Source organism: Magnolia sinica, chromosome 4 (assembly GCF_029962835.1).
Source record: "Magnolia sinica isolate HGM2019 chromosome 4, MsV1, whole genome shotgun sequence".
Classification (NCBI taxonomy): Eukaryota; Viridiplantae; Streptophyta; class Magnoliopsida; order Magnoliales; family Magnoliaceae; genus Magnolia; species Magnolia sinica.
This window is the reverse complement of record NC_080576.1, coordinates 108,956,718-108,965,958: the sequence shown is the minus strand read 5'-3', so window position 1 is coordinate 108,965,958 and position 9,241 is coordinate 108,956,718.

Here is a 9,241-nt window from a genome sequence, read left to right as displayed (position 1 = left end):
AAAGCCTTTGTACCAGAGACCCATAAGCGGAAAGATAACAAGAAACGGTTCAAAACTTACAAGAAAGAGAAAAAGAATGACCAAGAATATAAGTTCACAACACCTCCTCCAAATCTCAAGAAGGAGAATGGAAAGAAGAAGCAAAAAAAACTAACATAATCTGCTTCATCTGTGGAAATTCTGGCCATTATGTCCGGCAGTGTACCCATAAAAAGATAGTAATTCCTAGGTCACTAGATACTTTATATGTAGGCGTTTATTCTGAAATCATTTCAGTTAATACTATATCTAACGAGTGAATTTTAGATTTAGGCACAACAAAGCACGTGACATGAAGTCATCGAGGACTCAAGGAATTTCGACTTGTACCCAAGGGAAGTTAAAAGGTGTATATAGGAAATAATTTTATTGAAGACATACTAAAGATTAGCGTTTACCATCTTTGTACATGCATAGGGCAAACAATAATCCTCCATGATGCTCTTTATGCATCAGACATGCGTCGAAATTTAATTTATGTTTCTATGTTATTAATTGATGGTTTTAATATTCATTTTTCTGGGACACAAGTTTTTTGAAGACTAAATAACCTCGTCTTTGCATGCGAAAATTTAATTTCAGATTTATTTATTCTGGACATAGATTGTAATAATGCACCTTTTGCTTTATTTGTTATGTCGAATGAAACTGTAGTATCTGAAACTCTAAAATGACACGTAAGGTTAGGTCACATCGGAAAGGATCATCTGACAAGATTAGTATATTCTAGTCTCTTAGATTCCTTATCCAAAGTTGATTTGCCAAATTGTGAATATTGAGTGTTTGGGAAGACTTCGAAGAAACAAATTCCTAAAGCAGCTAGGTCCAAGGGCCCATTAGAGATAATCCATTCAGATATTTATGGACCCTTTAATGTATATGTCAAAAATGGATGTCAATACTTTGTCACTTTCATTGACAATTACTCACGCTATGGATATGTGTATCTCATCTCACACAAATCTGAGGCTTTTGATTATTTTCTTAAATATAAAGCTGAGATGAAAAATTATCTTGAAAAAAATATTAAAATCCTTCGATCTGATAGAGGTGGCGAGTATACATTTAAAACGTTCAAATCATATTGTGAAAACGTTGGCATTGTTCGGCAGTACACAATGGTTTACACTCCACAACAAAATGGTGTTGCAGAGAGAAGGAATAGGACACTATTGGACATGGTTAGATCGATGATGGCACAAGCCAATCTCTCTACCACATTCTTGGGAGACGCACTGCTAACAGCCGTCTACATCCTTAATAGAGTCCCTTCCAAATCCATTCCTAAGACCCCATATGAGATGTGGCCTAAGAGGATTCCTTCTCTAGCTAACCTACGCCCTTGGGGATCTTTGGGATATATTTTGTCGCCTACTCCACAGAGAGGTAAATTTGATAGTAAAACTATTAAATGCGTGTTCATAAGGTACCATATGCATTCAAAGGGATACATTGTAGTTTATGAGGACCATAGACGGTGGATTGAGATAGAATCTCGGGACATGACCTTCGTCGAAGATAGATACCCCAGCCAAATGAAGCAAAAGGTTCCAATAGAACTTTTTAAAATATCTGATGTATCTCGAGAGCGTGGGAGTTTTGTTTCTCAAAATGATGATGCTCCTATAGTTCGTCAGGGCAGTGGGAGAACATCTCAGCAAGTTGTGGAGTTACTTCGAAGCGAAAGAGAATTGATTCCCCGAAGATACTTCGATATTGAGGGGTAGACATTCTCTTATGTTGAGGTTAATGATGATGAATCTAATTCGTATCAGGATGCATTATTATCTTCTAACTCCGCCGATTGGGTGACTGCTATGAACGAATAGATCACTTTCATGGAGAAGAATAAAATCTGAAAACTAGTAGATCTGTCTTCCAATCACAAAGCGATAGATAATAAGTGGGTACTAAAGATCAAAAGAAATACAGATGATACAGTGGACAAGTACAAAACATGATTAGTTGTTAAAGGTTTCACATAAAAAGAAGGCATTAATTACGATGAAACATTTTTACCTGTTGAAAAGTTCTCCTCAATCCGCATAATCTTGTCCATTGTCGTAAGTTTAAACTTACAGTTATATCAGATGGATGTAAAGACAGCATTCTTAAATTGTGACTTAGATGAAGAGATATACATGCAATAACCCATGGGTTATGTAGACAAAAAGTATCTAAAGAAAGTCTGTAAATTATTAAAATCTATTTATAGACTGAAGCAATCTTCAAGACAGTGGTACATGAGATTCCACTTAGCCATCACTACTTTTGGATTCACAATGAGTGAAGAAGATTATTGTGTATACACGAAACGGTCTGAAAAATCTTTTCTGATACTATCTCTATATGTAAATGATATCCTACTAGCTGGTAATGACATGCAATTGTTGATATTGGCCAAAAATTGGCTATTCTTTAACTTTGAGATGAATGATCTCGGTGAAGCCAACTTTATTCTTGGAGTAAAAATCATCAGAGATCGCCTTAAAAAAATTTTAAGCTTGTCTCAAGCTACCTATATACAAAAGATCTTAGAGCAGTTCATGATGAAAATTTTAAAAGTCATTGAAACCCCTATAAATAAAACTACCAAGTTAAACAAAAAATCGTGTCCATATACTGAAGCCGAGAAATTGGTTATGTCCTCAATACCTTATGCATAGTCAGCCGTTATCAAAGTAACTCGGGATAGTCTCATTGGCAAGTCGTTAAATGTATATTCCGCTATCTCAGATGAATAAAAGACCTGATGTTGTATTATGAAGGCAAGAGCCTCGATCTCAAAGGATATTCTGATGCTGCTTGGGGTAATGATGCCGACAAGGAAAAGTCTACTTCTGGATATGTATTCTTACTCGGAGGGAGAGTTATCTCATGGTAAGAAATAGACACCCATAACTCTTTCATCTATGGAGGCCGAGTACATTGCACGTTGTGCTGCAGTTAAGGAGTGTGTATGGGTTAGCAGATTTTTACTAGGTCTGGATATTTTACCGAGCATTCGTCAGCCTATGTCGCTGAAGATAGATAATACTTCTGTCATTGACTTGGCAAAGGACCCTAAACACCACCAGAAGTCCAGCACATTGAGATCAAGTATCATTACGTCCGTGATCAAGCGAGAGATAAGAAGGTCGCCATCAGCTACATTTCTATTAAGGAAATGATGGCTGATCCCATGACTAAACATATAACAAGAGATCTATTTCAGGTTCACATTAGACAGATGGGATTGAAAAAAGCTTGAGTGATAAGCTTGTAATTAGTACTTTTGATCTTTCATTAATAAATAACACATTCCATTTATTCGGTATTGAGTACTTATATTAACTAGGTAAGTAGATTATCAGCTTTACTATGAGATCAAGTAGGATTTCTATTTTTATCGACAGGCTAGTCACCCACTCGAACAGTTTAACCAACCTTGAATGTACAAGAGAGGTACATTTGGGGTGATGTTCATACACTGAGGTATGAACTTCTCTTTATTGTAAATAATAAAGGATAAGGATATGAGTGAGTCGTATCTACCTACAATCTTAAAAGATTGAAGATGAGACTAATCAAGTCGAATAACATAATCGCGCCATTCTTTTTCATACGATCAATGTTATGGCCTGAATTAATAGCCAGGTTGTGATGTTATGAGATGAATCGTACCTCATGTAGAATAACCTGCATATTGTAGACCCAACATATACCTAGTATTGTCTATTTTACGACGTAGATTGTAGCCACGTGCTGGGACCTTTTACCTACAGATTGTTTTGATTCGATCTAATCATTACAATGTGCGAGTATCAATCTCATAAGTGACTCTTTGTATCCTTAGGTATCCTCATCTTGTGTATAGGAGAATAAGATTGAGTGTCGCTACTTTAGTGTATTATAAGGAAAGGTCCTTGATTGGCCAGACTCAGTTACGCTAGGAAAGCAGCTTGATTGATTCCAAATTACACATCTGCGTGGGGAAGATCCTATGACAGCTACACCAAGTTTCTAGAACTATAAATACACACTTGAAGACTTATCTGCCGACAATATCGAGTTGTTTTTTATTAGACTTTTACAAATAATATTATTTCTTTTATATATATATATATATATATATATATATATATATATATTGATTTAAATTGATTTTAGTCGAAGTTTGTGAAAAATCAAGTTTTCAGAATAACTCTATAAGTTGGATAAGTATGTATGTTGGCCGATTACTCCAGATCGGGAGTTAACTCTATCCGGTATGGTCATGCGGACTAAGACAGGTATTGTAAAGCTTAGGTTATTGAATACTAGTTAGGTAGTCACTTAGTACTTTAATACCTGTAAGAAGATTATGATGTTTTAGCTAGTCCCACGCTTCTGATTCTTTTGATCATGATGTTTGGTTTTGATTATTATTAGGTGAGTTAGATAGATAATTTTTTTGTGCCTATCCCACAATGTGATTGAGTGGGAGATGTTAGACATAGGCCAGTGGGGCCCACTGGTGGGAAATCACTAGTGGGTGGGTCTCATGAGTTTAGGCCTCTTCCGGCCTCTTCTGTTAGCAGATGGATTTCAAATTCAAGTTTGAATTTGGATTTAAAAAGAGGAGATAGGGATATGACTAAATAACTTCTGGTCTCATCCAAACTCTCCATCCTTTCCTATAAATAGGATAAGGCTCTCTCGTAAAAAAAAATATTAAGGAATAACGAAAGTAAAAAGAGGAATAGTGATATATAGAAATTTGTCCATTTAACTTGTCCTTGGGACGATCTAAGCCATAAATCGTAATCCGAGGCCATTTATACCGTAGAATCAGAGGGGTGATTAGACGCATCTGCTCCAATAGTTGATAGCCGGACTGCTAGATCTGGATCGTTTATCTTCGGCTTTGTGAAGGTTCCATATCGTGCAGACCGTCAGATCTTGAGGGCTCACACTTCTACATACCATCACTCTAGGTTTTTAAAAAAATCCTGTATAAATTTAAAAACATGAACCATATCAATAAAGCCAATGCATCAAGTATTAGACAGTACATTAAGAAGATTGGTTACAAAACATGCAAAAGTTTAACTTTTTTCTCTCTTTTCGAATCATTCCTTACTTTTTTAGCCGCCCCTTCTTTATTTGTTCATTCTTTTTACAAAAGTTTCACCCCATATCCCTTCTTTCCTTTATCTTTTCTTACATGAAAATAGTTGGCAAATGAAGAAGCTTTATTTGGTGATTTTCCATTTTCTTTATTATGCTTCATATACTCTTTAGTCGATATATATATATATATATATATATATAAACCATTGTCATTTCTTCTCTAATGTAATCTTTTTTCATAGTTATATTCAGGCAACTAATTAAAGGTTTGCTTATCTTTATATGTGCTATAATGAATGTTAAATTGATGCAGGGACAAAGAGGTTATTCTATAGTGGAATACAAATCTCTTTCATCTATCTCACGAGTAGGATACATTCGGTTTCTATGCGGGTAGGATTATTTTATTATTGTTTTAGACGAAAAGTGTAAGGGACAAAACAAAATTAATCCCTACCGATTTTTCAAAATGACAAAAATAACATTTCCTTATATTTCTTCTTGAAAGACAGAAAATTTCCTTATTCAAATAATATACTTAGGGCTCGTTTGGCATTTCTACTCTAATCTAATAAGAGCTACTCTAATAAGCTCTTTTTGTTCTATCTCTTATTTTAAATAAGTTTTGGTAAATCACGTTTTCAAAGCCATAAAAAAGCCTTATTTGAAATAAGTATGTTTGCTAAAACATTCAAATAAGAGCCTTTTTTTTAAAGAGAAGTTAATATCAATTTCAAAGATTATAACAACTCCATTATAAAAGCAACGATTGTTTTGGTTGACCTTTGAAGTGGTCGTTCATTATATGAGGCCCACCATTATGTAGGACATCCATCATATGGCCCCACCATCAATGCTAATTGTCCTTTATGTGGGCCCCTCAATGGCCACTACTCATGATGTGGAATCCACATTTGATGCGTCCATCGTGTGGGCCCCACCTTCCTGGTGGGTTGTCCTTCGTATGGGGCCCACTTTTGATATCCACCATCTGTCGTGTGGGGCGCATCTTCTATGTGAATCATCCATCATGTTAGGTCACTTTGGATATGGGTCGTCCATCATGCAAGACCTTGGATGTGGACCGTCCATTAGGTGGGGCCCACTTGATGTGGACAACCCATCACGAGGGGCAACACTTTGATGTGGGTCATCCATCATGTGAGGCCCACTCCATCCATTATGTGGGCCACTTGATGTGGACAATTCATTAGGTAGGACCCCACCTTCAATATGAATCGTTCATCATGTGAGCCCACCTTAGATGTCCACCAACTATCATGTGGATCACGACTTTGATGTGGACTATCCATTAAGTGGAGCTCACTTGACATGGATGGTCCATCATGTGGGGCCCACTTTGATGTGAACCGTGCATTATGTGGGCCCACCTTGATGTGGGTCATTCATCATGTGGAGGCACCTTCAATATTGATCGTTCATCATGCAGGCCCATTTTTTATGTCCATTATCCAGCATGTGGGTCGTTCATCATGTGGGGCCCAACCTTCAATATGGGTCGTTCATCATGTGGGCCCACCTTTGATGTCAATCTTCCATCATGTGGTCCCGCCTTCAATGTCCACCATCCATCATGTTGATCCCACCTTTCATGTGGGTCGTCCATCATGTGGGGCCACACTTTGATGCAGGGCATCCATCATGTGGGGCCACACTTTGTTGTGACCATGCATTATGTGGGCCCACCTTGATGTGGACCATCCCTCATGTGGAGCCCCACCTTCAATATGGGTTGTTTATCATGTAGGCCCACCTTAGAGAGATGGTAGAGATAAGATAAGAGGGCAAGATGGGAATTACTTAAAAAGTTTAAGGACGAACTTGTTTAAAAATTAACAAAAAAATGTATACTCACTTAAGTTAAATAAGCTCTCAAAGAAAAAGTTACATCTCCATCTCTTATTTTTTAAGAGCGTTTTTCCCCATTTCTATAAAAATAAGCTCTAAAATTAAAACATTACCAGAAGTCTATTTCTAAAATAATTGGTTACTTTTTTAGAATAAGCAAATTAACTCTTATTAGTAGAGATGACAAAGGGCCCTTAGACTTTTAATATATACAAGTGAGATCCTTGATTTAGTAATCCAAACTATTGGGGCCCACCATAATGTTTGTGAGAAACCCATCCCATCCATCCGTTTTGTGAAGTCATTTTAGGATATAAGACCAAAAGTGAGCAAGAACCAAGAGTAAATGGGTTGTACTAAAGGAAAAGGTGGTTTGGGAAATTCCTAATGTTAAAACCTCCCTGGGTCAACAGTGATGTTTACATGTCATCCATACCGTTCATAATGTTATTCCTACTGGGATAAACTGAAAACACAAATATTATCATGATTCAAAACATTTATGGCCCACAAATATTTCAACTATGGACATTAAATCCTCACATTTTTGGCCCACTTGAGTATTGGATCCGGCTCATTTTCGAACTCATGTCCTAAAATAAACTCATAAAACGGATGGACGGGTGAATTTCTCCCAAATATCACAGTGGGCCCCACCTAGGTTCCTAGCACAGGAATTTCCTGCGAAAGCCTTTCGCAAGAAATCCACGTCCTGTGCTTTTGGCATAACTCACCCAACAATGTGTATTGCCTATGCTCGTTGGCCACAAGAAATTCCTGTGGTCAGAAGCTATGTGGGGAACATAGAGATGCCCATGACAAATCCCCTTGTCCTTCAGTTTCTTAAGACCAAAATAGAATAGGAATCTAAAAATCAAGCATATTCAAAACTCAGATGAGCCACACCATTCAAAACAATGGGGATTGAATGTTTACCCCATAGGAATTGATCACTTAATCTTGTCCTACTTGGCCCCTAAGATGACTATTGTAGCACCCTGTAAAATTTCATACCAAAACAATGTATGTCCATGAGCGAGATCTCTAAGAAACCGTACTAGTTTAACTAAATGACTAATTAGAATGAAATTGACGAATTTAGGATAATTAGAATCGGAGGTCATTTTTGCTAATCGCGAATGAGTAGAGTCACGAACTTAGGTGGCCCTGACACTAACTAGGGCTCATAAGAAATTCTAAGGGTTAACTTATTTCGGAAATGCCCCGATTATCGGAATTAGGTTTAAACTGCACGTTAGTGGTCCACTAAACTCGAAAGTATAGAATAATGTTCGTCTTGTTGGGCTTGATGTCCATCATAGATATTGAGCTAAGATAGTGCCTAAAATTATTCAATTTAAGCCCACAAGTCAAGTGCATGGGATGTCAAATAGCTTAGGTGATAATCTGAAATTTAAGTCAAATCAACACCATTTGCTCTTCCACGAAGTTGTGACTTTTGGATCATTACATGATGACTCAATTTAGGGCACCGATCGAGATTATTACCCTACACGCATCAGGATAATTAGGGACCCGATCGACTCACGATTACTGTCGATTTAAGTTAGGGCCTTCCTAATTGATCGACATGCCAGATCATTGGACGGTTGTGTCCAAACATAAATCGCTTAGTAAGAAACCTATCCCATGGCATAGATGGACCCGTACACCCCCCGTTAGGTCCTATTGGTTGGAAATTACCTCCTTCGGGGTTAGTATAATGAACAAAAGGACCATTGGGGCCATTTGTGCACAATTTGGCACTATAAATACTAGTTCATTTCACACCCCCTCCCCTCATACGAATTTATGTGCCCTAGCCGTGAAGTTGAGATAAAGAGAGAGAAGAAAAGAGACGAGAAAGGGAGTGAGGGAATTATTGGTCGGAAGAGGTTGTTCTTGCCTCCTTCGATCATCGTCTTTGCCGCAACCAAAAATCTCATTGAAGCTTTCCCGGTAACGATTGAAGGTAAGATCCAAACCTTACTTCCAATCCCTAAACCAACTAAATTTGTTTCCCCACATCCCCACCTAAGCTTTACATCTGCTTAGGTATCGATGATTTACCCCAAAACCCTAATCCTATGAGCGCTAAATCGGATGAATCGTCACAAAGGTGCAGACTGTTATTCCTGAGTTGTCATTGATCAACCCTTGAGAGTCTTAGTTAATGATTCTTAATAGTGAATGATGTAGTGCATGATAACATGTCTACGCTTCAATTTTTAATTGCATGTCG